Source organism: Passer domesticus, chromosome 2, assembly GCF_036417665.1.
Source record: "Passer domesticus isolate bPasDom1 chromosome 2, bPasDom1.hap1, whole genome shotgun sequence".
NCBI classification, from domain to species: Eukaryota; Metazoa; Chordata; class Aves; order Passeriformes; family Passeridae; genus Passer; species Passer domesticus.
The window spans coordinates 7636684-7664306 of NC_087475.1; the positions used below are offsets into that span (position 1 = coordinate 7636684).

Genomic DNA, 27623 nt, shown 5'->3' on the forward strand with positions numbered 1-27623 from the left:
CAATGGGTTAATGCAGCATTAAATTTGCATGTCCAGTGCCTGGCTTGGCTTTACAACTCCCTTTCATTTTATGGTCAAAATCCACATGGAAGATTTTAACTCAGTCAGATGTCTGTTGTCATCAGGATTTACTCAGCTCCCTTCAGCTGTAAAGCAGGGAGCAGACCAAAGGGTCACCAAAGTCAGGACAAGTCTCTCACTGACTCAAACCACCTGGCAAAAGTGATTTCCTTGAGTCTGGGGCAGGCATCCCACAAATGGCTAAAAAGTAATAAAAATGTACAGCCTGCAGGAATGCAGTGAAATACAACAATGAACTCGAGCTGTTGGATGAGCAGCATGGCCAGCCACCCCCAGCCTGGTTCCTTGATCAGTCAACATCAATGCAGAAGAGCTCCACGTGGATAATTTATGGTTCACATAAATATCACATTATTATAACATTTTCCTGTTCACTCAGAGATAATAAGAGACATACTCCAAATCAATATTTATTATTTTAGCTTTACTTCCTCCCTGATGTTAAGCTTGACGTCCTTCTCCTCCCCCATTTATAGCCTGCCATTGCTTACTGAACCCCTCCACAACCTCTGAGATAAGTATCTGGAGGAGATTCATATATCAAGATAGCAATAAACCAATCCTTCCAGACACATTTAACCACAATGCAATACTGTCAAGCTCTGAAGACAAGTTGTTCCCTGAGGAGCAGAACTACTGAACCTTGATTTCCTGCAGTTCAATGTCCCAGAGCTTTCCTTTTTAACCCCAAACAACACCTCTCTGCTCCCAGCATTGCAAGTTCACCACATGTCCCCTTGGTCCTGTACATGTCTCTGAAATATTTTGCCTTGCAGTTTTCTCCAGTTGCCTTCACATCTCCCAGGATTTCTGGTGACTCCACTCATTTTTCCTTCATGCCCTTGCTGCTTTTTTCTGTCTTGACACTTGGGCAGGAGACCGTGGGACTAGGATGGAAAAACAGATTGGAGATTTTGTCTGCCAGCTGTGGGGCTGCCAAAGCCAGCACAGAGCACTAATTTTTCAGACAAGACATGAAGAAAACCTCTGTGCTTCACCCACCTGCAAAGGTGGGATTGATAAATTAGGATGGCTGGGAAAACTCCCCCTTCCCAGGTTTGGTTTGAAGTGCCCAAGAGGGTCACAAGTTCCCAGAGGGCCACCAGACAGGTGACAGAAAGTCCTCATCTTCTTCTCACAGTACGACAATGCCAAAAATTTGCTGACCCACCCCACACTCTGCTTTTCAGTCAATAATCAACTGACTGACCCAACTGCACATGATCTCCACTAGACTGACTGCTTTCTTTCTTTCTTGAGGCAGTTTGTTTTGTTTTGTTTTTTTTTATGTCTAGTGCTAAATTTACATTAAATATCTCTGTTGGTTATTATTGTCAAAGTTGCCAACCCGAATCCATAATAATGTCAAACTTGATTACACTGCTGACGTTTTGCTGTCTCTGAGATGGAGCATTACTTTCACTGTTGTGTTATTTACAGTTATTTACACAATTTCTTTGTTCAAAAATAAGGGAAAAACCACTAAATATTACTTGGTGTATAGGTAAAGCCTCAAAATGCACAGCTAAGACAAACAAGGCTGCAGTCTGCACATTTACTGCTGCAGCTCTTATAAACAAAGTTTAGCTGCCTGAATCCTGGTGATTTATACACTTTGGGCAAATATTGAGCTAATATGTGATTCATGTCCCCAGGCACACTCCAAAGCTGCACTGTGTTCCCTCCACTGTGTTTTAGATGTGTGCAACAGAATGTTACTGTTTGATCCAAAACATGTTGTGACTTGCTTCCTTTTCCTTTGGTGCATTAGCAGAGGTTTTTGGTAAGCCTAATTTCTTTTCAAAGACTATCAGAATAAAAGGGTCAGATTATAATTTCATTTACTTGGAGGAAAGTGAGAGGGTGGGAAAAATAAATTTTATGTCCCTCTGTGAGCAATAGCTGTCCTGTGGGCACTCTTTGGCCCTGACTTTTCTTCCATGACTCAAGTTTCACCTTCAAGTCTTGGCTTTCACCAGGAAGAACTGACAACATATCCTGAAAGACACTTTGACACCAATTGATCATTTTGCTCACCTAAGACTGTCATTTATATGCTAACAGAATGTTCAAGGCTGCCATTCAGCTGCCAGCGAGTCCCCAAAGAGGTTCTGGAGTTTTCTGGGGTCACCTCAGACTTAGCTCACTCAAGACTGACAGATCAGTCAGGGCTCCTGTTGTATTTGCAGGGTCCCTCATGGCAGGAAGGAATGATGAATCTGACTCCATGTTCTCAGAAGGCTAATTTACTGTTATAATATACTGTATTATATTAAAGAATACAGAAAGGATACTTACAAAATGCTAAAAAGATAATAAAGAAAGTTGTAACTCTCTCCAGAGTCCCAACACAGCTTGGCACTGGTTGGCCATTGAATCAAAGCAATTTACAGCAGAAACCAATAAAAAAATAACCTGTTGGGTAAACAATCTCCAACCACATTCCAAAGGAGCAAAACACAGGAGAAGCAAATGAGATCATTATTGTTTTCCTTTTTCTCTGAGGTTTCTCAGCTTCCCAGGAGAAAAATCCTGGGTGAAGGGATTTTTCAGAAAATATGAATGTGACAGGCTCCTGCTGCAGTTTGGCTTCTGGGAGGTGAAATGCAGCCTGGGCTCAGGGGCCAGCTCCAGTGCAGCTCTCAAGCTTGGAGAGTGACAAGCAGCATCTTTCTGCCCCTGTGGTGTGAGAAACTTCCTGCACATCCCTGAAAGGACCAGCCTGGTTCTGCTTTCCCTTCTGCTTCCCAATTCCCAGCAGAGCCTCTGTGGGTATCAAAAGCTGCTCAACAACGACACTGTGCCAGTAGCTGATGAGTTAATTGCTGGAGTGGGACTCAGGAGGAAAATGGTTGAGGCTGTGGTCTCATGGGTGGTGACAGATCGACTTCACCCCGCTAAAATCATTCCCACTGCTACGCCCAGGGCAGCACAGCTGTGTGTGGTCACACTGGGAGACACGTCACGGAACAGATCCAGATGGAAACAGCCAGTTCCCAGCATTTTTCACATCATTAGGCATTTCTGTTGGCAGCCAGACAGAGGGTGACAGGGAGACAGAAGGGACAAAGGAGGGTCAGTGGGGAGGAGTGGAAATGATGCTTAAATGGCATCATGCTCAGACAAGGGCAGACAGGCCAGCAAAGCCTAAATGTTATCTTTGAGTCGCTTGGAATTCTCCAGATATCACTGGAAAAGGGGGTCTGGATTTCACAGGCATGCAGGATTTTTCTTTAATATTGCCTAGAGTCCATATCCCTACATAATTGTCATTTCATTTCAGCTTTTGGCCTGGGAGCACATAGACTACATATGTGTGTGTGTGTGTGTGTGTGTGTGTATGTGTGTGTGTGTGTATTTATATATATTTATATATGCTCATGTAAAAAATGAGCAACAAAGGTAGAAAACAGACAGGATCAGACTGAAGTTTGCATCTTCTGTGGATTTCTTCAATCAGCTTTTCTGGTAGGGACAATCCTTAGTTGACTGCAGTTCACATCACAGTATCACTGTACAGCAGATGTTTGACTAACGTTTGAGCAAGCTATAAAATACATGAGATTGTCACTTATTCTTTGTTGAAAAACATCCCTACAACACCGAGAAAAGAGAAGGAGGAGAAGGAGGAATCCACTCTTCCCTTGGCTTTGTATGGTGTGTTTGAACTGTGGGCTTTCCTCATGCCTTGTAAGGTGAATTTTTAAGGATTCCAGTTATTGAACAGTCTATAAAATCCTTTCTTTAGCTTTAAATAAAAATAAATCCAAGCTCCATTCTCTGCAGAACAAAATGTGAGAGAACACATACTGTGCAGACACATACTGTACAGTGCTGCCAACAGCTGTTGCCATAATTAAAGAGAGTAGTATTTGAAACAGTAATAAAAATTAGAAAATAGTATTGAAAATATGACTTTTCACTGGCTTAATTCTGGCAGGCAGCCTCATGTGACACGCCTGAAGAGTAAGAGGCTTGTTGCTTATCTTTCAGCACTGAAGTTCTGCCATTCTGTGCTTCAGCAGATCTTATCTTCATCTTCAGAGTTTTACTTCCCTTTGTATTTATATGTTTTAGAAGCAGATGAAATTACTATCACACCAATATGCCTTTAGTTTCTGATAAAACAGCATTGCCTCCATGCTAGATAATAGGTGTTGTTGATGCATCCTCATAAGCACTTATTCTTTTATACAAGATTTTAGGGAAAACAATATATATTTTTTTACTTATTAGATTAGTATGTTGATTAAGTTTGTCAGAATAAAACAACAATACTTACTTACATTGAGAGATCCAGCAAGTCCTCACAGGCATTTAGTTTAGTCTGATCATGGATATTCTACCAGCATGAGATCACATGAAAGTTTTTGCCTCTCTAATGATAATCATCACATAAAATCTCAGATAACTGTGCCTAGAAAGCAAAATTACAGACTGAATTTCTTGTACAGCCTATAATCTGAAATTAACTGGCATTCTGTTATTGTTTATGGACTACATTGTCCCATTGGTCTGAATGGCAGATTACAAACATAAACACAAGGTCTTTGTCCCAGGGAATTTGCAGTTTACTATATGAGTTATCTTAGGATAAAATAACACAACCAGTAAGCAGGGGTTTTTCCTTATTTCTGTTTTTTAGCAATAAAACATCACCATATCACTAATAGGAATTTGCTAAATTTTCATCTCCACTAGGCCAACAGCTCACTAGAGCATCTGAGAAATGGCTACCATTACAAAAAGATTTCTGGAAATTAAAGGCAATGATTAGCTCAACAAGTTGAACATGGCATTGTCAGCCAGCACTGGCTGGATTTAAGATTTCTCATTTTGGATGCTGTAGTTTTCATATGTGATGTTCTCAGTTACCAAGGACTAATGGACTCTTCATTGAAAACCTACTCAAAATTTCCCACCTGGCAGTTCTAAATGAATCTAGACACAGTTTGTACCTTGTTTATATCAGCCAATATATATTTTTCAACTAGAACCAAGGGCAATTCTCCAGTTCTGAGAGTTAAGGAGACTTAACATGTCAGTTTTTCTAACTCAGTGCTTTACAATACAATCTCATTGCCGTATAAATCACCAATAAATAATAACCTCCTTAACACTATCTTCGCTTTCCATTAACCAAAATGTTCTTAACTTCAAATTGCAAAATTAAATAAAAGAATATTGCTCTATCCAGCATTACCTGCACTGTTCATCATCTTACTATTCAATAAAATAGAATGTAACAACAGGATTCAACCTGTAAGTTCACAGTTAGAGAATTCTAATCAACTTCCACATTACACTATTTCAGCTGGAAACAGGAAAGCCTAGAGATAAAATTTATATTTAAAAATATTCCTAGGTACAACTATAATTTTATTTGAGTGACTCTTTGGGAAATGCAGTTACTCTGTAAAGGTGCAAATCAGTAGTAGCTGTCTTTTTACACAATTGCTGTTGGCATTGCTGTTACTTTCAGTATTTTCAGTAGCTCTGCATCTATTTCACATATGCCAATTACATATAATGTGGGCATATTTGCAATGGATTATAACAAAAAAGCCATGTAACAGCCTAGCACAAAACAGGGAAATAACTCCAAAATACATAAAACATATCAAAACCTTCAAACAGGCCCACCACAAAATAAAACTAATGACTAAAGAGTGCGTGTTCAAGCCTCCCTCAAAGGCCAGCAAACTCAACTTTTGATGACAGAAAGGATGTTCACTATTTAGTTGTGAAGTAAGATAAGAAACTTTAGCTATTGACACTGCTTGTCATGAAAAATAAGAAAGATGTGCTTTGGTGATAAGTTTCTTAGTAGATTTCATGTAGATATAACCTTTTCTAAGAGATGGCTTACTCATGATGAGAATATACCTAATGGCAGCAGCCCTTAATTTGATAATATCTTTTTTTTAGTTTTCAAATATATAGCTCAAAAGAAATTCTTAAAAGACATGAGTACCCCGTAAAATGCATTGCTTACATATACAGAAAAACCCCACGTATTTCACATAATTTCCACTCTGCTTTTTCTCCTTCTACTTTTTTTCCTTCATCTTCAGTGAAGTTATTCTGAGCTCCATATCACTCTTGATAATTTGTATTTCAGTTGCATCCCTGTATTTTTTTCACTTTTCTTCATAATGAAGGTACAAAAAGTCCTTGCCTTGGCAGCCAAGGGTGCACCTGGATTTGTTAGGAGTCACAGCAGTTGTGGATGCTGTAGCCCAGGCATTCCCTGGCTGCAATTCTGGCACCATTTATCCAGCAATTCACTGCTAGGATAGGTGAGAGTAGCTCACCTGTTGCAAGCACCATTTCCAACCTCATGCTTGGTAGAGAATTATCAGTGTAAGCTGCATTAAATATCCTTCATATGGCAGAAGATAATCAGGGCCTTTTCCACCCCATTTGTCACAGCAGCTGCAATCAGCAGTGGTTGGTATCTGCTGGTGCAGCTTCAGGGCTGCACAGATGACTCAAGAATCCCTGCAGATCTTGAAAGCTGTGGCAAAAGCTCCCGTGTTTGCTCGAGATCAGCAAAATTCTATTAAATATAATCCCTTTGCATAGGTTTTTAATTCCCAGAATCCCTCTGTCTTCAAAAATATCAACATGTTCCCTCTCTAAAAGGCACACAGGCAACCAGTGGCTTGTCTGTGTGCAAGTACCAAGCCAAAATATACTTTATTATTCTAAGTAAATCTTTCCCAGGTCTACATTCTGGTTTTCCAGTGCACTGGCAAGAAATAGATTTGCTGAACCCCAAAATAGATCACTGTTTTCAGCAGTGACTATAACTGTTTAAATCCACCATCCCAGAGCTGGAGGACAAGCACAGAAATTTTCTCACCTGCCTCCTCACTGCGAAGTTGGAGAAGTTGGGTTTGTCACAGTGATTGCTGCTTGGCTGGGAGCAGAGACATGTGCCTGAGCTCTAGAGAGTGATGTCATCTCTTTTATCTTCCAAGTGCATTTTCCTCAGTCTTTGAAAAAGAATCGGATGAGAAGTGACTGATTCAATTTTTATCCACTACTGAGTCGTGCAGCCACAGACTGTGTGTTTGTACTGGATGCATCAAGGTATTCCTGAGCAGCCTCTGTGCTCCTCATGCTATCAGTCATTTTTTTAAATGGCTTTGCTAACTCACTGGCTAATGAGTAATCTGTCTTCCAAAATAGTTTATTATTCAAAAGAGTCCGGATAATCAAAGTAGTGATGGGATTTTAAAATCACATCTGGCCTGCTTCTCCAGACAACTTCATTCATTCCAAAATAAAGTCTATGACGTGAATGTAAGAAATGCAAAATGCTATTAGGTTTTGGTTTTCAACACCTTTTTATTATCTGCATTATACTCTAAACTGATGCATGATTTATAAAAATGAGTAAAAATGAGTAAAAGACAGTCTAAATGGTCTTGGCAGATATTATCAAAAACATTGTTGATCCATTCAAGCATCACTTCCAAGCGGGCAACATCAAATATAACTATTCTGCAGCCAGGAAAGGAATTAATTCCATACTAATCTAAAGAAGTGCTTCAACTCTAACTGTGTCAAGCCTGACAACACAGGTATTATGCCATCCCTTCAGCAGCTGCTGGATAAAGCCTCAAACTATGGTGCCAAATTCTACACATACTCCTCACAAACGTGTCTCCTGGAAATGTTTGCCAATAGTAAACAGAAGATTGCAAATATGGTTTTGAAGTCACCACCCCAGTAATGATTCCATGTATCCTGTGAGGTTATGCATGTGGCCTTTGCACAGTTTAATCCAAAACATTTGTATTGGCAGAGTCAGTATTTCTAGAGATGTTGGTACTTAACATCCCTGCCTATTCCAGAGGAGATGGCAGAAGGCAGGTGGATGGCAAAATGGTGATTTATTGCTGGGTTGCTTTTAATATGATAACAAATTAATGTCTTTGCCAGGTCCCCTCCTGCAAGCACCACATCCCTGGTGTGCTCTGCTGGTCTGTAACCTGAGAGGGCCCATCCCATCCCATGCCCAGCCCTGCTGGTTGTCTCTGATGTTGAGTGTCCCCTCTTTACAGCTTACAGCAATAAATTGCAAGTTTTCTGCAGGGTCTTAAATTTTCTGGATATAGTCTTTCAAAGAGCAACAGAAAAAGAACTCCCCTTACACAGTATCAGGTGTGCTCCCAGTCACCTCCTGAAGGCTACAGAATTCTCACAGACACTGTTCTGGCACAGAAAGAAGCAGCAGCACAATGCCTTACTGAGAGTTGATGGTAGAAGTTGCCTTCCTCTCCTGTTACTGAATGAGGCACACGATGGCCCAGTCTGTTTAGTGTTTAAATGCTGCTCACATTCCTCAATAACCTCAAACTGTGACGTCCTAAAAGCAGCAGTAAATGTGCTTTAGGAGATGACTTTTTTCCATGTGGTACTGTAAAAACTGTAGTGGCTGAAGAAGTCGTAGTCTATCAAATGAAGATCCAGGAGTCACACGATTTCTGAAGATCCAACTTCAGATCTGCTGGCAATGGTGTTAATTCAGGGATTACTTTTCTGAGAACCATCCACATTTACAGTGGTGGGAACTGTTATGTGATGAAGAGCACATCACCACAAGCACAAAGGCCTGGAGATGGGCAGAGCACAGTACCAAGCAGAGGAAGCCCCATGGTCCTGGGTACTCCCAGGGACCTCAGCACACGACTGCCCGACCATGGTTTGGGTGTGGGACAAGTCTGCAGGATCTGCTGCCACCAGACAGCCTTGCAGACTGAGCAGGGTTATTGCCTTCAGGTGTTCAGGACTCTTTGTGGGATGGGCATTTGGGAAATGGTGTGAAATGTACTGCAGGATGTCTTAAAGGAGTTAGTGGGAATGTGTGAGACTTAGGGGTTTTTAAGGGTAAAGACCAAAGGCAAGAAGAGGAGGGTGAAGGTTGCTTGCAAAGGATCAAGCATGAAAAATAAAGAGATAAGTGAATAAAAAGATCCAGTTGCATGTGCTTGTTTGGTCATGCCCTGATTTTCTTGTTAAATTGCATTTCTGACTGCTTGCCTGGGTCAGGGACCATGTTCTGTGTGCCTGTGTGTGTTTGTGTTTGTGTGCAGTAGCTGGAGTCAAGCCATGCAGCAGAGGACCTGTGTGTCTGGGTACCAGTATCTGGAGAAACCAGTGTGTGTTTGTGTGCTTTTCCCCAGGGAACATCACTGCTGGGAGTGTCCATGTAGGATAAGGGGTGTGGGAGGCAGTTATGGGGGAGGCTGGATACCAGAGAGACACCAGAGGTCTGGCAGTGAGATCCTGGCATGGCAATAGGTCTGCACAAGCTACAGAGGGACCTTGTGTGCATGTTCATATCTGTGTGTGTGTGTGTGTGAGTGTCTGGCTGCAGCAGCCAAACTGGAGCTGCAGCCCCATCCCTGCAATCGCATGAATGTCCTGGCCTCCAAAAGATCAGCCCAGAATAACTCAGAGGCAGAGGCAGAGGTCAGGCAGAGCACGGAACGGTGCCGTGTGTCACCCTAGGACTGACACCCACTCCTGCCCAAAAATCAGCTCAAACCTCCCACCGAGCCAGGCCGAGGAGGCTGCAGGCAGGTGTCCTGGCAGAGCTCCACTGATGGGGCTCTCACAGCTCCAGGTGACAGGGAACACAATTGCCTGTGCAATTCTTGCTCTCCCAAGACAGGAGGAGCCAGGTCCCGAGGCAGAGATGGCCACACAGGAGCAGCCCTGTGGTGCAAGATGTGTGGGAGCTCAAGTGCTTTGGAGTATGGCATTGCCCAGGGACAGCCTGTGCACACAGAGCAGCCACGGGACAGCCAGAACCTGCCTGTCAGACAGTCTGGTGGGAATCTGGAAGTGGCACAGCCACGCTGTGTCCCAAGGGTGTGGGTTGCAGTGGTTTTCAGCTCCTGCCTCACAGGACAGTGCTCAGCTATGAACCAAGGCTGTCCTTCCATCTCTTCCATCTGTCTCCTGATTGAGGGGACCAGCAGGGCCAGCCCTCCTCACCCCACAGGCTGCTGGTACAAGCCAGGACAGTGGGGACAGCCCCTGAGGCTGCCCTGCTGCTCCTGCGCCATTAGAGCAGAGCAGGGTGCTTTGTTCACTTGTAGCTGGGTCACTGGGGCTGAATTCTCAATAAAACAGGCTCTGATAGGTTGCAGCTGAGATGCAAACAGATGGCAGAAGGCTTTGAGCTCAGCTGATGGGAAGAGCTGTCAGAAGGAACTGGGAAATGCTTTCCATTTTCAGGGTGGTGGGACTGGGTGACTCCAGGAGATGCCACACATCCTTGCCAGAGGCATCACATCTTCCCACTGGTGCATCTGCAGCTCTGGGCTCCCAGAGAACTTCCTTGGGTATCTCTTAATGCATGGAAGGTGAGGAGCAGGAGATTCACTTCCTTCAGCAACTGGCCTCACTCAGAGCTGCAATCTGATCCAGAACTCTGTTTTTACCTCAGGAGTAGAGGAGGATTTTAACTGCCCTGAGTTTTGTATTAAATGGAGCATGTTAGAAAATCCTGTACCTACCTGAGAAACCACAAGCCTAGGCATTAAAAAAAACATGTTTCCTTAAAACTTACAGAAGTAAGAATGTTCACCTTTGAGCTCTCAATTACAAGCGTTCAGGGGACAATAGAGCTGTACAAGGAAAAGGCAGTTTGTAATTGATGTGATTTATTAGGTTGTTTTTATTAGGCTGTTTTTCTGCTCTATGAATATCCATAAACCTGCTGCAACTGTTACATGCATTTGTTTATTCAAATACATTTGACTAACAGTGTTCAGAAGCTTTGACAAGGTGAATTGATCATATGTAATCAAAACCTGAACGGTGTTGCACTAGTAATTTGCTAGGAGAAAAAAAAAGAAATGTTTTAACAAACCTGGAAAGCACAGAAGTACTTGTAGGTAGTAGAAGCTGCTTTCAATGTTTGTTTTTTGTGGTTTCAAAGTGACTCCCAAAACTCCTGTCAGGATAACAATTGTTCCTATAGACACAGCATGCAAACCTTGAAGTTGGTAAGCATGTTCCCTCAAACTGAATTAATTTAAAAACTCAGCCACTGTTTGCATACTTTTAATTACATACAAATAACTGGCAGTGCAAGTAACAGAAAATTTTTAAAAAATGCAAACAGAAAAGTCATGCCTTAAAAATTAAGCTCCTTGTTCAAGCCCCAGTAGACAACATCAGAGCTGGCCCTGAAGAATAAAGATCAGAAAAAAAGAAAGCCAAAAAACAGCTCTCATTTTTCCTAACTTCCCAACTTGCATCCAGTGAACATTCTTTGCTTTGCTCTCACTTTGTGCAGACCACTACTGTGATAGCAAAGGCATTTTCTTTGCCTGGAAAATGTGAATATTCCCTCTGAAGAGCACTTGAAGCATAGCAGGAGGAAATACTGCAGGGAAGAGAGGTTTCTCTGAAACCAACCATAATGGATTCCTTTTCAATCCTGAGCCAAGGGACTCGCTTCAGAGCAGAAGAGTAGCCTGGCTCCTTCAGAGATAATGTTCCCTGTATCAAATGGAGACTGAAAGGGGAAATATTTTTTCCTTGGGGCACCTGTCTCTGGTCCTCAAGGGCTCTGCATTGCATAGGGCCAAGGCAGGTGAAGGATTTGTGGGCTAAGAGTTAAAGCAGGAGGAAAGAGAGATAGGACCCCTGGATTACAGCCTTTACTCTGACACAGAGGTAAATAGTCACATTCAAATAAAAACTTCCCCTTCGAATTATTTTTTCCATTCTCTACCAATCCCAGCTTATCTCCCCATAATGGTCTTCACTTCCAAAATCAATTTATAACCGATCAGACAGCTAAAATAGCTTCTTACAGTAGGTGTCTCTAGTCAATGACTGATTTGCATTAAGAAAGATATGACAGCCAAGTGTGAAGAGAAAAGAATGATAGTTTAATTTTAGAAAAATTCCACATTCATCTGAGAAATGATTACTAAGCACTGTGTATATTCATACATAAATTACTTCTAAAAATGTGAAAAATATATTTAAATGCTAAATGTTTTCTTGCAGTGGGAGCAGGAAGGCCCCAGATCAGATGCCAAGGCCTTTTTTGCAGTAAGGGAAGGAGGAGAAGCACACACATCCAGTGGCTCTCACTGTGGCACTGAGCAAGGACAAGGGGAGTAACTCAGGAGGATGGAAGCAGACGGATGCAGGAGGAGAGGGAGGCTGAGAGAGAGAGGCCAAAGCACCTTCCAGAATCTCTGGGGAAGGGTGAGAAGCTTTGTGCGAGCCCTGGGACACCCTCCTGCCAGCCCTGGGGACAGCAGGGACGTGTAATTATGGGAGCAAAGAGCGAGGTTCCCACCCAGGCAGTGCCAGCTCCAGCCCCTGCAGAGCCAAAGGCAGCTCTGAGGAGCGTGACACAGTCACAGCAGGACGTGCCAGCAGCCAGGTGCCAGCTCCCAAAATAAGTCCTGCAGCTTGTCAACAGAGCTCTGTCATCTCTATCCAGAAAAAGACTAATAGTGGGCTGACGCCTGGCACTGACAAATTACCAGGTTGCTAGAGCTGGGATTTGGATTGGCTGCTGAGGTTTGTTTTGATTTTTGAAGTGTATCTTTATTTTACCAGGAGAAGGGTTTTTCTTTGTCTGCTCGTGGTCCAAGCTGGCAAAAAGCAGCCTGGGATCTCCCACAGAGGAAGCCCAGACCCTGCCAGGGCCTGTGCACAGGCACTCAGAGGCAGCAGAGACCAGCAAGATAAATTGTAGGCTCAGAGCCTGCAAGGGAAGGGAGGGAAAGAGTCAAGAGGCAAGAAAGGTGTATGAGGAGGCAGAAAGACAAGGAGAAGGTCAATGCAAGACCATTAGAGCATCTATTATATTTTTTTACTAGATGTGTCTCATTTTTCAGTGTCAAGAAGAGAATGTGTATGCAGTGTTTGTCCCACGCTAACACACCCTGAGAGAACAGACATCAGTCACCGGCTGTGTCACGTTTTTATTAGCTAAGTTTCACAGAATCATCCCTCCAAGTAGGGAATAACTCCATGCATCACAGCTCAGGTTTGACAGGAACATTAAAGGCAATATGTACTTTGATATATCAATCCAAATTTGTAGGCAGCAGAGGCCAGACTTGATGTAAAAAATTATTAAGATTATTTCTTATTAAAAAGTTAAGGTTGTGGCCTTCTAATGAAGATCTCACTATCTTACATAAAGGTCTGTTTCAAACAACCAAAGTTGTGTTAGCTGACATTTTAATTAGTTCCATTTCATTGCTTTGGATTCACCCCATCTTCTTGCATTATAAGTCTTAGAGCATTTGACACTCTAATGTATAAGATCATCTTAGAAAGACAGCAAACTTTTATTAATCTTGACTTGGTTTCTACACACTAGAACTCTGTTATTTGACATATCTGCTCTGCATATCACTTAACTTCCCTGAAATGTAACAGGAAACTCTTTCCTGGCTTCATTCAGGAGAAGAAAATTACTGTATAAGCAAATCACATGGAGGGCCAGATCTTTTGGGATTTTTACTCTTAGGAGACAGCATAGAACAGGAACTTCTCTTCCCAGAACTGCATAGCCATGAGTACCAGCAGAATGGCTCCAAGTTCCCTCACAAAGAATTGTCAATGCTTTTCTTGCAAGAGGCAGGAATAAGTAATTCTTTCATAGATGGACTGGTCCAAAGACTGAAAGGCAACAGGAATCTCCTCAGGAGACTGGAGAGCTCAGCTCATTGAGAGCAGCGTGATTCCATCATCCCAGTATGACTGAGCACACTTTTTTGTGTTCTTCTGCAGACATAGCACTGTGTAAGGGACTTCTTATCCCGTGAAAGTAATTTAACTAGCCCTTAAAAACGTTACACCGTTGTAGCATGACACTGAACAGTTTCAGTCCTTTTTAAAGCACTTTGAAATTATGCAGAACTCAAGCATTTCCCACCCAAGGGACTAAAGGGTAAATTGGTTTACTTTGCGTAATTTAATCTCAAAAATTTTAACAGATTTGTCTAAAACAGGCAAATATCAGTATTAAGCAATGCATTTTAGACAACAATTTCACACACTCACAGAGCAGTCAAAATACTACATAACAGAAAGATTCTGTGGTAAAAGGATTATGCTGGCTTACACCAAAAGCTCTATGTCTAATTTAGGACTTAGGCATTCTGAGCAATAAATTTAAAAACTCATGGGAAATTAATTTTTTTCATCAGCAGTGCCAAAGGTTTCCAGATGAGTTTGAGTCAACTGACTGAAACTGGAGTTGAAAAGCACCATCCCCCATCCAGCCATGGCTCCACTTTTCCATCGTTCAGGGCAGAGCCAGATTCCAGGAATTCATCTCTCCGTATTCACATTTATTAAATCTGTGTTGCTAGACACAATGTATGGATTTTCACCCAGGACTTCTCTGCAACAGAACATCCTCACTGCCTTTCTCTCTGTTGATCAATTACTGCTGAAATTACATTCCAGTGCTTCTGAAAACAGCTCAGCTGGCTGAAACCTAACAGGAGCCACGTGCCAGAAAATTCTTCAAAGATTTTTTTTTTCCTCTTTGGATGAAGCTAATAAAAAAACCACTTTTCCTTTCTTTGCTAGGTAGAAGCCTCTCAATTGACCATGTGGAAAGGAAATTAAATTATGCCTTTTCTTTTTCAATGGTTTGCTCTTTTTTCAGGGCTTCAGGAGGAGTAGTTTGCTCTGGACCCCTGGATAACAGTTTCTTTAGGCACTTAAAATACATTTCTATTTACTTAAAACTTACACTTCTATTTCATGTCTGTGTGGCTTAATATATTTCAACTCCTCTAAAGGCTCTAATTCAAACCCTGCATTTCTTTGTCTCTCTGAAGGACTCAGAGAGGCTTCTGTTCCATGCATTGCAACATCTGCCCTAAAGACCTGGGTGATTAATTTTTGTTCTTCATCTGAGAACATGGAAACAAGGCAAGACCAGCTCAGGTCTAAACCCCACCAAAGAATCCCTGAAGGTTTCCACAGGACACACACACTGGAGGACTGGCTGCAGGTTCAGGGAGGACATCACCATCTTTAAAGGGTTGTTCTGTGAGTACAGTAAAATTTTACACATTTCTTGCTCTACTCTATTTATTGGTAACTGGAGACAAAACAAAATATAATCCTGACATTGCAGTGCCAAGTCCCCTGCCACGGTGTGGTCCCTGCTTTGGAAGCCTCCTCCTCTCCTCCCTGGCTCTGCTCTCTCAAAGTCAGTGTAGAGGCTGAAAGTCCAGCCCTAAACACCCCCAACAATCACCTTAAATGACTGCCTGGCACAGTCAAAAAAACTTTTCCTTTCCAGGCACATCTGAGCAAAGCTCTGGACTTTTCCTACGCCAGGTGACATTCTGTTATTAATATGTGACTCTGGGAGCCAAAACCCTGCAGGGCCCCACCGTGACCATGAAAGGCACCTGGCTGCATGAAAGCACTGCTCTCTCATTTACCCAGCTAAAACCCAAATATTTACTCCCAAATTGAGCTGAGTTGCAGCTCGTCTATACCAGCTGGTTACCCCATTGAGCAAAGAAAGGAGGGAAATGGATTTCTTCCTGTTTTCCTTGCTGGTTAAAAGATTAAAAGCAATATAGTTGTGTTGGTCCCTAGGTATTGTCTGATTAATATCCTGCTAGCCTGCTGGCAAATTGCCAGAATCACTTCTCCTTAAATGAAAGACTTTTCCATGAGCTTAAATGGATTTTATTAGCATAACACTAATAATTCAGCACTTAAAACCCAGAGAAAATATTATAAACAAATATGAGCATGCCATGCCTACTAGGGTTCTTGCCTGCTTTCTTTCCAGGTGGGCAAAGAACTGCAGATATTTTACCACTACAGTCAGGTCAGAAGGGTCTAACTTTTACAGGAAAGGGGCTAGGAAGCAGAAAGGAGAGCAGCCCTAAAAATTCCTTTTTCCCAGCAGCATCTAGCAACTTGTCCCTACTGGTTTTGAATGGTGTTAATCAGGTAAGATGTAACACAGAGAAGTCTTCTTCCCCTATCTTCAGGTTTCTTGGTCACAACTTGGACTCTTTCCCTCTCCTGACTCTTCCAGCATGTTTCCCATTAATGACCATTGTGAATTCTCCAGCTTCTCATTCCTTTACTCTTCTTTGTAGCAGAGATTTGCAGCCAAGTTCAGTTTAGAAACCACTGGCACTAGCTCCAGGCTGGAGTCAGCAGCCCATAAGGAACATGAGATTGCTGCCTTTATTCAGTGTTATTCATGTGTTTGGGAATGCAGCTATGGCAAGCCTATCTTTTGCCTACTGTCTGCATCAGCCACTCCTGTCAACAGGGATTTCAGAGGAGATAACTCCTCCCTGTCACCTCTAGCAATGGTTGCTTCCCAAATAGTGCTCCCTGAGGGACTGACATGCCATAGAAGAAGATAAATGTTCTGAGGACACTCACTAAAAATACTGTGTGTTAATCCCCCAATTAAAAGCCTCTGGAGGAGAATAATGAGTGATCTGTTAGCAGTTCTGTAGGTTTTCAGCTGTCTGATATCCCACATCTGGGAGCCACTGCCCTCGGGTAGCAGCTAATTGGCCCCAGTTACCACAGAGCCTGCAGTCCTTAATGTATGTATCATCACTGCTGCTCAGTAAAGCAAAAAAGGACTGATTTCAGCTCGACAGACTCGGAGCTGCATTTCAGAGAAGGCAGGGAACTGACTTTACAGTATTATACTCCATGTGTAAATCACAGGACGAGGCAAAATCCAGGTCCTGACAAGCACTTTCTACCCAAGGGACAAACTAGCTGCAGAAGATGTTTCTTTGGGTCAAATACATTTATTTACGAGGACTGCAAAAGTGCTGCTTCCCTGTCAAAATCAAACAACCAGCATGTTCTTCACCTAGCCCCTCTTGGCCAATCTGTAACCAAAAAAAAGCTGTTGCAAGGTCTTTTCTTGAGCAAAGATCCAGTGATTGCTCTGTCTCCTTGGTTTTGTGTTACTTTCTGCCTCTGTCTCTGCAGAAGTCCTGCTGCTTCTCTGGCAGGCACACAAAGATCATTACCTCTCCCTCCATGCCTTGCTCTTTTATTCCCACAGGCCTGTGTAATTCAGCCTTTGAGGGATCTTAAGAACTTGTTCCCGTGGTTTTGGAGACTTGGTACAACCAGAGAGCCCTGTTATTTGTAAGGCTTATCTCTGAGCCCACTCACCACCCCCTGCAATGCACCCAGGCTGTAACAGTGCTGAGATACCTCAAGATTTACTTTTTTTTTTTTTTTTAAAGGCTCTATCCGCATTGATTTCAACAGGAGCTGGATGCCTAATCTGCTTATACACTTTTGAAAATCCTATTAAGTGCCTCTTTACTGCTCTAGGTTCCTAAATATACTTTTCTTAATTTGGTCCTAAGCGATTTGCATCCGTCATCAAGATTTTTGAGAGCGTGGCTGGAGGGGAGAGGCCTCCCTGTCACAGCCCCTCCGTGCAGTCTGTCACTTGCTCAGATACCTACACTGGGAGCTGAGCTCCTGTCAGGATGCTGTGGCAGTGTGAAATATGTCTATTAAACTGTGAACACTCTGGCTGCTGCTGCATCCTTGTCTCTCCTGTGCTGAGCACAAGTGTTCCTTCCCACCAGAGCCCTCACCACGGGCTTGTCACGGCCTCCCCTCCCTTCCTACCATGGCCTCAGACACAAACTGGGTCCTGCAGCAGGTCCCAGCTGCAGGTGGGGACAAAGCTCCTTGGTGAAAGTGGGGAAATGCATTTTGGGAGCAGGGAAGGGATGGTTTGGCTGCTTGGGGGCAGCAGCCAGGACAGCATCAGTGTCTCACCTGGCAGTCCTAGAGAATTCAATGCCTGTGGCTCAGAAATGCCTTTGCTCAGCTGATTTTATCTTCCTGGGTTTGCACTTCCTAAAAGGAAGTCACAGGCAAGAAAAACTGTGAGGATGTAGATCAGAGAGGCTGAAAAGAGCAGTTTCTGCTAAGCACTTCTCAGTTTGGAGAAAGGGCACTGAAAATGGGTCTGTGCCTTTAGAACCACCACGGGATGCAGGAACTGCTTCCTGCACTCACTGGACATGGAAGTGGGGCCAAGGAAGGAAAGTGGCCATGGCTAAGCTGGTCCCCACCCATGGACAGCTTGGGAAAGATGGGCCCTGCTGGCATCCTCAGCAACTCTGCAAGTCTCACCAGAAAAGAGAAGAAAGGAAATTAGCACCTTGAGAATTACAGTTTAAACAGTCCTCAGAGCACCTTTAGCTGTTCTGAAGATGAAAAGAAACTTTGAAAAGGGATTAAATGTGGGATGGTCTGGTTTTGATACAGAAGAACAACGATTTTAAAAGAGCAATGAAAAATGGGAACATATTTCAAGATCTAAGCATACATTCAAAGAAATCTAGAAAAGTGCAAATATAGGAATGTTCTGAATCTGGTCAGATCTTTCTCCTCTTACAGGCCCTATGCTGCAGCCCAAAAGGCCTTGATAAACCAGAGCCTAAAAGTCCATATGGCCTTTGCTACTGATTTCTCCCAGTGTTATTTGTTTGCTATGAATCGCAGTGTCCTGGATTGAAAGATAATGTGTGTATTCTATTTGCCATCAGTCAGAGGTGGGGCAGTTATCTTCTGTTCATTGGGCAGTTTACTTTGTCTCTTCCACAGCTAATCCTCCTCCAGGAGATCTCTGCTGTCCATGGCCACTGAGTGTCCCTGCAGGTCTGATCAAATTCCAGCATCCCATGGGGAGATGCTCCACCCAGGGGAGGAGCCAAGCATTCCTACCTGGATACAATCTGAGCCTAGAACACCAGGGCAGCCTTTTTCCGCTGCATTCCCAGAGGAGCAACTTTCTTCTGCCCTGCATTCCCAGAGAAGCAGCTTTCTTATCCACTGCATTCCCAGAGAAGCAGCTTTCTTATCCACTGCATTCCCAGAGGAAAACCAGGCCCATCTACAACACCCCTGGAGATTCAGAGGAAAACTTCACCATTCTCCAGGATCCTTGCTCCAGCAGAGCCACAGCTGGCACTGCAGGAGGGCTGAGCCACTATTTAATCAGACTGACCTACAGGGTGTCAGGTCCTATTCTGACTCTGTCAGTAAGTTTTTTTGTTGTTTGTACTATTACATTTGTATTTTTTTTCCTAGTAAAGAACTGTTATTCCTATTCCCATATCTTTACCTGAGAGCCCCCTTAATTTGAAAATTATAATAATTTGGAGGGAGGGAGTTTACATTTTCTGTTTCAGGGGAGGCCTCTGCCTTCCCTAGCAGACACCTGTCTTTTCAAGACACACAGGCAGCAGCTGAAGTGCACCAGCACTCTCAGCAGCCCCATTAAGGACTCAGCAGTGCAGGACCCAGCCTGGGAGCTTCAGTCAGCAACTTCTGAGCTCTTGGGTCTTTCCTTGCAAAGTGTCAGCTTGGGCAGGCCTTACAGCACATCTGAGCTCCAGTCCCTTGTCTGCAATACTGCAGTAATAATAGCAGTGGATCCTATGCAATCCTTATGGATTGTTTAGTTACCATTTGCAGTGGATGGTCACAACTGTACTGACGACAAATCACCTTTTTGCAAAGAGTGAATTAAATGCCCTTGTAAAAAATCTGACCAGTTATAACCTGCTGATACACACTGAACAGGCAGACTATCCAAATCCAGAAATGAAAAAAAAATTAAAATAACAAAAAATATTATTTGCTCATCCTCCCACTGCAACTGTGCAATAAGCAGAGAAGAAAAGGTTACCCTTGTTCTCGGTGGAAAGGGACAAGAATATTCTTGCCCTTGGATCTGCCAAGCTTTCAAGGAAGATCCCAGAGCTGGATATCCTCAAGGAGCAAATGTCAACTAACAAAGAGAGAGCTGGACAGGCTCTCTTTCTTGGGAGAGGAGCAGGGCTTCCCTCAATGCCACTTTGCATGAGACCCAGAGCCAGAGGCCAGAGCATAACCTAATTAGGCCAGAAAGGGTGATTAGCTGTTTATTTTGAGGATGTTCAAACCATGCACTCACATTATACACTGCCCTGGGAGAAAAAGGATGCTGTTTATAGTTCCAGGCCTACGGGATCAGCAAAGTTTATTTTCCCCTACAAACTAAGGCCTGTTCTACTTACATTCTTTCAACTCAGATTGGATCTGTTTATTTTCACTCATCTGCAGGAAATGGGAATATTTCAGTCTATTATTTTGAGTCCAGGGAAGGAGTTTGTATTGCTTAACCATGGGCAAAGGCAAATTAGTCACAGCCTTCACATTCTACCTCAAAATGTTTGTTTAATAGCAGTACCATTAGTGGGAAAAGGATTTACAAAGCCTCATAGTGCAAATTCTGCTTCTTGAACCTTTTCTGGAAGGCATGAGAAACTTTGTTAAATGCCCCAGATGACTGGTACTCCACTGTGGAATATGGAGATGATCAAGTTGTCCCTCTTCCCAGCAGGCATTCCATGTATTGATGCTGAGCTGAGGGGTGTAATGCAATATTTTCAAAGAAGCTCACTGCTTCTTTATTGAATTTTGCTGCTGATTGTCTTGAAGCAAAGCACTGAGAAAGGAAAATGCTGGTGGGAGAGAAGGGAGGTGCAATGATGGTCCACACATGTGGCTGCTGGTCAGAGCAGTGGCAAGAGGACAAAAATGTCTTCATAATATGTAAAGCACACCCTGCCAAAAGCTACAATGGGATCTGTCTTCAGTGTTTCCAAATGTTTGTTTGAGTTGGCTTCATATTTAGTTATAAAACAATCCCTGTTTGTTAGAGTATATTAACAGGATTTGCTTGCGTGCTTTGATCTTCTATTTTTAATCATCTCTCATGTCCATGAAGCCTTTGGTAAGATTCTCCGTTGATAAAAGTGCTCAAATTATAGCAAATGGACTGTGAGGTGCCAATATATCTCAGAGAGGGTTTTAATTCCTTTGAAGTTAAGCTTTTTGATGGTCAATTAAATTATTTTAATTGTATCTTACTTATTTTAAACTTAAATCAAGATTATTTTTCAACTGCTGTAATTTAAAAATTCTGCAGAAGCCAGGCAACTGCAAGTGCTGGGAATGTAAATTTTATCTGTTGCCTGCATTCAGCAGAAGAAACAATCAAAAATGCACCAAATACTGTGATGAAAACAGAAATTACTGGCAACCAATTATAAAGATATGGAGCAGCAGAAGGTACAGTGTGTTACATACATTATGGGGCTGCCAGAATAGGCTACTTAGGGATGTACAATAATAATTTAGATTGTTGATCATAATAATCTCATGCTGGCCATAACTGTCTGGCTGTTACTTTATGCTTCCCCAGCCTGTTTGCTGAATCTGTTTGCTGATTTCTGCACTTGTTTATAGTTTGCAAATTGTTTGAGGCAAAGTGAATTTTGCTGTTTGTTTGCTTTGCTGGCTCTCGAGAAAGGAACGGGAACCTCCGTGATCTCCTTCGCTGAAAATAATTTAAAAATCCCTAATGGATGCTGTAAAAATTCTTCTCTAGGAAAAACAAACTCAGCTGAACTCTAGCTAAATTAACTGATATCTCTCATGATCCACCAATTTTCATGGTGGATTATGGGGAAGCTTTCTGAAGTTCAGAAATGGCATCGTGTTCCTCCTTCCTGCTCCTCTCCTCCTGGCAGGATCCTGCCAGCTGCCAGAGATGGAGCAGAACTTCCCCACTGCACTGACACAATCCCCCAACTCACCGGGCTAAGGGAGCCTAGAAGGATCACTTTTCAGACTAATGAGGGTTAGGTGCTTCCCAAGAAAGCTAGAGAGCCTCCACGGGTTTTTAAGATGAGCCACTGCATGAGAAGTCACAAAGTACCAGTAGCCTTTACCTGTGTGCTTTTTTCTCTTTTCTTGCTCTGAGACATCCAACTTCCTGGGAGCAGGTTTTTCATGCAGACTCCTGGAAAAAAACTTCATGTTTTTCTTGTTATTTTCTTCCAAATAGTTTCCTTTTTGTTCTTCCTTTTTTTCTTGTAAAAAAAAATTAAATTATATCTGTTCCATTTTCAAATATTCCTGTGATTGCCAGGACAACAAGGTAGAGTCAATTGATTTGCAGGGTTTTCATACAGCTTTCTCGTGGAGTTTTGGTTGTTCCTTGTATATGATTAAGAAGTCCAACACAGACAGTAATTTAACCAGAAGCTTGGTGTCAGCTCTTCTGGGGTAGGAATATTTCAATATTTCAGATTTTTCTATTGTTCATAAGAAAAAAGTAGTTAAAATCTGATTTGCTAGTTAATTCTCCTGCAACACATGACTGACAAGCATTCATAATATTTACTTATGATTATTAAGTAATTTCTAGCCTTGATAAAAATTTTTGACATTTCTGTGGAATTTATTTGTAGGTTTTCTAAGGCATTTTGACAAAATCCATTGGAGTATAGCTGCTTTCTACCAATACACATAGGAATTTATGCTAAATTGGATAACAAAGCTGCTTGGGTTGGAAAACAAATTAATCCACCCAGTCATATATGAAATGCCCAGAAGAAACAGAAGAATAACAGCTTTTCTACATTTTACTCTGTGAAGAGAGAATGAAACATTCTTGTCTCCAGGGATCTTTGAGTCCCTGCTCCCATCCTTCAAGTTTTATCTTCCCTCCCCAGATTCAGAATTGAAGGAGCAGAATTAAATGGTTTAATGAGAAGAGGTGATGGTGGCAAGAGGGCATACTGTCAATCAAGGAACAAGTCCACGGCCATGTGAATATCCAGGATAAAATGCTCAGTGCAGCCAGACAGGCAGTCCAGGGGCTGCTGGGGAGAGCAGAAGTGGGATCTGAAGGTCTGATAATCAGTGGCAAGGTGATCAATACAGTGCTGGGGGTCTCTGCTGCTGTTCATCTCAGGCAAAAATAGAATTTAAATGCAGGTGTTTCTCTCCAGTGACACGGACCTCTTGCTCACATGAAAGCATCCACACTTAGTGAAACAAATCCCACCCTCTCCTAAAGCTGCTTGCATTCCCTGAATTGCTCAGGAGGGAACACTTTTCCCTTTCTGCTGCACTTGCAGCTGCCCAAGAGGAGCGTGGGTGCTCAAACTTTGTTTGGAAAGAGTAGTGCCTTGATGGGGAGCACTGGGGGAAGTGCTTGCCAGGATTAAAGGAGGAAGAAATTGCATGTGTCCAAGTGAAGAGTTTCTAGCAGAGTCCAACAGAGACACAAAGGCATCAGAAATTCATCTCAGGGGAAATTCTCGGCTGTATTTTCTCTGAAAAAAACACCTAAGCTTTACATCACGGATGTGCCTGACAAAGGAATCTGACTGGCAAAGTTCATCCACATCTGCTGTCTTTTAGGAAAGGGGTAAAAGTATATTTGATGCAGCGTTCCATTATTTGCTCTTTGGAAATCCAGTTCCCAGGGAGTTTTTCTCTCATTCTGCTTTATTGGTTTTCACTGTCTCCCAAGATTTGTGCAGTTCAGCTCCATGGTAACTCAGGAACTTCCTCAGTCACTTACATATTGATGTATACAAGGAAAGCACAGTGCTAATACACTGTTTGAGCATCTCTAAGGTATATTTAAAATATCTAAGGAGTGTGGCAGAGTAGGATTTATAGAGGACACAGAGCAGTGCTGCCTTACCTTAAGTGGTAGTGATTGTCTCTTGGGAAGTTCTACCAGGTCACTCCAGGCTTTGCAACAACTAAAGTCATGCTAAACTCCTGCCCACGCTCTTAAGCAACATTTGTTCTCCCTGTCCTGCAGAGACTACAATAAAAAATATGAGGTGATTGAAAAGGGGAAGCAAAACATAGGAAAAATGACTTGTCCTACAGTAATTAGCCTTGTCAAGGCTTACTAGACAGGTGCTACTGATTTAACAGCCAGGATATGAGCCCTGTAATCCTCATTCTCTGCTGATCTACAGCCCACCACCACTCTGCTCAGCCTGCCAACCCTGTTTTTTTTTACAAAAACAGAAATGCTACAGGGGCTAGTGCATGTCCACATTCTGCTCTGACATGTGCATGCATAATCAGAAAGCACTTCAGGCATTAGGAAACAGAAAAGCCATAACAATTCCCACACGGACCTGAAATCAGATCCCTGCTTTCTAAGCTTTCATCCTGGTGCCCAGCTGGCTGCTCCTGTATGTGACACAGGTGCAGTTACTTTGAATATCTGTGTGTTGATTTTTACAAATTATGATAGGGTCCAGACAACAAAATGCTCAGTGAAAGCTGCAGTTCTGGAGGTGCTGTGGGGATTCATTGGTTAATGCCACAGGACCTGGTCTAGAGCATTTAAAGCTTTAGAAGCATTCTGCACCTTCTCACTCTTGTGAGCTTTGAATATCCTTGGGATTAATTTTTTTAATGCTTCAGAGAAGATGACTCAAAAAGTAGAAATTACTACCAGAAGGGGAAAAAAAATTCTCACATATTCTGTGAGAGAAATAAAGCTACATCTTATCCTTTAAATCTTGCACTGAAAACAGGCGAAGAATCACCTTCTACTATTTCAGTTGCAATGAGGGACCTGCAACGAGATATTTGTACAAACACAAGGGCAAGAAGCTAGAGATCTGTATCAACATGTCCAGAGATCTTTTGGAATGGTTAATTTTTCAAGGAACTGTTCTACATTGAAAAGCCCAACTTTCAAAACTGGCAATGAGTAACCAAGGGTGTCAACCAAAAGACCACTGCAGCTGGCTACACTACTGAACATGCCAGAGTAACCACAGGATCTCCACTCCCTCCACCAACAGCAGGCAAGCACCACTCCCTGGCTTCAGCTCTGGAGATGGAAATCTTCCCCGGAGAGTTTCCCAGAACTCCCAGCTGGTCCACATCACCCTCCTGCTCTGGAAGTGTTTCCTTCTGAAAGACACAACACCAGGGTCATTCGAGGTGAGGTTCAGTTGGTGGAATGCAATTTTCTGGATGGTGTATGTTTATCTGTAATCCCATGGCTAATTTCTGAAGCTGAACAAAGCCAAATGCAGAAAAAATGGAAATAGTTGGGTTTCTGTCCACATTATAAATTCCATATGGACCATTAGCATGAAGCTCTTTATTCTTACTGATACTACTATTGTTATTGTATTTTTCATTTTGAAATTAAAAGGGTAATAAAAAAGTTCATAATTAGTTTCATTAAAAGAAGGGAAACTTGCCCAATTATATAAAACATATTTATGTATAACTACAGAAAATATGTTTACATGGTCAGAACCCCGATCCAGCCTGTGCAGATAAAAATGGTGAAAGAAAGCCTACTTCACTTCTGGAGACATCTGTTGTCTGCTGCTAAATAGGGAACTAACTTCTAATTAGATAGATCTTACAGAAAATGTTTGGCAATATTTGAAGCATCCTGCATGCTGCATCTTGTTTGGGCTACCTGAGTCATCAACGTTTTGCTTTTGCAGTTAAGTTTAGCCACACAATGCTAATGCAAAAATAGAGTCATCTGACCTGTAAGTAAATAATAATACAGCCACAGGAGCTACCTCTTATTTAAGGTTTCAGAACAGTTTTGGTTTTAAAGTTCATTTCATTAGAATGCTTCAGCACATTCCCCTCTGCACTGCTCTGTGGTTAGATCCCAATCAGAGGAAAATATTTGGAAGTTGCAGGTTTTAGGAGGAGCTGCTCTTTCAGAACACAGAATCAGCAATTTGTGACTTTCCATACTAAAGGTTTTGTGCATTCATAACTCAAAATAGGCAAAATTGAACAGAAGATTTCTCACTGGTCATGCTGACAATGAAGATATGGAATATTTTTTGCCAAGAACCTGGGGAAGAAATAGGTGTAAAATGATCTCCTCACCCAGTATAACCCCATGAGAAGTTTAGTAAAAGGGTAAAAGTACATCACCTGTCCTGTTTCTAATTCTATCCTACTTTGATTGCTGGAGATACATTATATATTATACATGTCTGGGGGATTATATTAATCAAATTTTCATAAAAGTCCCCTAGCTCTGCCCTTGTATCTATCTAATGAAAAGTGAAGGCCTCAGCCTCCAAAGATCATCCTGAAATTCACCTCTAGCCTATCTCCTTTTATGAATATTCTTGGCAGATGCTGGCAATGAATACACTCAAGCAGTCATTTAAATTCTGCTACTTTCTCAGGAAGGGAATTCTTTGCAAATTATATTTGGTAGCATCTACTAATTCATTCATTCTCTTTCAAATGCCAGCTATAGCCTGATCCTGTATGAATGTTCATATAAAAAACTTCCCCTTTAAACACTGAGACTCTAAGACTTAGTAATGAAAATACTCGAATTGATGATTTTGTTTTCTAAAAAAAATTATCCTGAAAACAGCACATTCCTATGCAATGTTTCCACCTTGATTAAATTACACACTTCCCACTGGAAAAAAAATCCATTTTCCACTCCCTATTTATGGAAGCATCAGCCCACCTTCCTGAGGTTTCTCTGCAGTTCAGACAAGGGAAGTTTGCACTTTGCACCAATCAGCTGTTTACTGCCTTAAAAAATTTGGCTTCTATAGGATGAGTCACCAGGCACTGGAGATTCAAAGATCAGTTCCTGGGTCCCAATAAGGGAACACTTCACTGTGTCTAATTTAATTGCTAAAGTATATTTAAATCCTTCTCCATTTAGACCACAACTTAACATTCAATGGGCGGCAGGTTTGGGTAGAAATGCCATTGTGCAAAAATCAAAGGCACACTCTGGAGTGACATTTCATGTGACAGCTAATTAGGAACTTGAGCTGATAGATGATGGACATGGGGTAAAACTAAGGACATTGCAGACTTTGCACTGCCTGCTTCTGGGATTTCTAATGCTTTTTCCATCTTTATTAAACAGCCTCATTATTTTGAAGAACAATAAACTGTTACAATTAAATCTTCTTTACTGTTATCTTGTTTGGGAACTTTTTTATGGATCACAGTGTCTCCTGAAATTGCACTGTGCAAATAGTATTACTTGTGAGATGAAATTAAGCTTAGTGAGTAAACCAAATAGATGCACAAATAAATAGACATTCTTTAGTGAGCAACTTATTCTGAATAGTTTTGGACATGTCCATTAATTTGTCCTTCTAAAGGTAGTAAATAATAATTTCACCACTCCAGTTCTGGACACTGAGGAGCAGAAGGCTTCAGCAGTCCTTAGGCAACCTTTTAAAGTCACCCACATTTTTAATCAGAACGTGAAATACTTTCTAAGCAAATGTCTCATCATAGACTGCAATTATTCAGAAACATCCATGTGGTTATCATCCCATAAATGCAGCGTAACAGGTAATAAAAATCATGGAAACTTACTTTTTTGCATCTGCTGAATTCCTAAACTTACCCAATTGCAAAGCTAGTTACAAAATTAAGAGAGAGAAAGTTATAGAAAACTGCAATAAACTCTGAAGTCAACACTGACAGAAAAAGGTGGCAGGTGTCAGACTAGATAAAACAACTTGTGATTGCATACCACAATGTGACTTCATTAAAAATACAAACAAATTTAAGCCTGAGGTTATGGAATTTACTTTAATTTGTCTTCATAACAACACCTAAAACTTTCAGAAAATGTTGGCAGA

The 27623-nt window shown here is 42.0% G+C and overlaps 1 long non-coding RNA gene across 2 annotated transcripts; it reads right to left on the reverse strand.

The window, feature by feature from the left end:
• Positions 1-393: 393 nt before the first annotated feature.
• Positions 394-25154, reverse strand: LOC135293302 (uncharacterized). Of its 2 annotated transcripts, none has more exons than XR_010355396.1 (3): positions 23681-25154; positions 4368-4498; positions 394-968 (listed from the first exon to the last, which is right to left on the reverse strand). It is a non-coding gene; the product is annotated as an uncharacterized LOC135293302 (long non-coding RNA). The 2 variants fall into 2 exon arrangements; XR_010355395.1 differs by lacking the exon at positions 23681-25154 and adding an exon at positions 6947-7085.
• Positions 25155-27623: the final 2469 nt, after the last annotated feature.